This window comes from Stylophora pistillata, chromosome 3, assembly GCF_964205215.1.
Source record: "Stylophora pistillata chromosome 3, jaStyPist1.2, whole genome shotgun sequence".
Taxonomy (NCBI): Eukaryota; Metazoa; Cnidaria; class Anthozoa; order Scleractinia; family Pocilloporidae; genus Stylophora; species Stylophora pistillata.
This window is the reverse complement of record NC_142521.1, coordinates 40,347,666-40,348,464: the sequence shown is the minus strand read 5'-3', so window position 1 is coordinate 40,348,464 and position 799 is coordinate 40,347,666.

Sequence of the window (799 nt, the reverse complement as noted above, 5' to 3'; positions counted from 1 at the left end):
TGCTAGCTTTAAGAACATGAAATTTCCAAGGGGCAACTATCAGACCGACGGTTCCGAAACATAAACACTCTATTGTCTTTATTGTTCACCACTAAATTTTCTTCCGCGCGCCAATTTAAAAACGATCAAGAATTATTACGATCGAGTAAAAGCTCCATTAACCATAGCGTTTACAATTACACCTACCACCCCTTCCTGAGTAATAACTCTCTTCCCCCACCCCTCCCTCAGTACTTGTCGACTGCACCTACCCCTCCCTGAGTACTAAAGTTGTGCCTCCCCTTTATAAAATGGTCCAAAAAATCGTCCAAAAATAGTCCAGTCCAGTCCATATTTTACCCTATCGCAGAGGTCAGTGGTTCGAGTCCCGTACAGGCCTGATTTTTTTTCAGGTCTAATTTTCGCTCTTGCTTAAATAGCGCTATCTACTGCGAGGATCGTACATCATGCGTATCTAATACCGCAGTTCAAAATATATGAACTTCATATATTCATTGTATCTCATTTATCACTTTCACGGGTTTATTACGAATCAACTTAACGGCCTGTTCCCAGTTGGTTTGTTAGCTCAATTGGTAGAGCGCTGCACTAGTATCGCAGAGGTCAGTGGTTCGAGTCCCGTACAGGCCTGATTTTTTTCAGGTCTGATTTTTGCTATTACTTAAATGGCGCTATCTACTGCGAGGATCGTACATCATGCGTATCTAATACCGCAGTTCAAAATATATGAACTTCATATATTCATTGTATCTCATGGTCAGAATGCTCCGAAGGTTCCGATACGTCTGGGTCAGAGGAG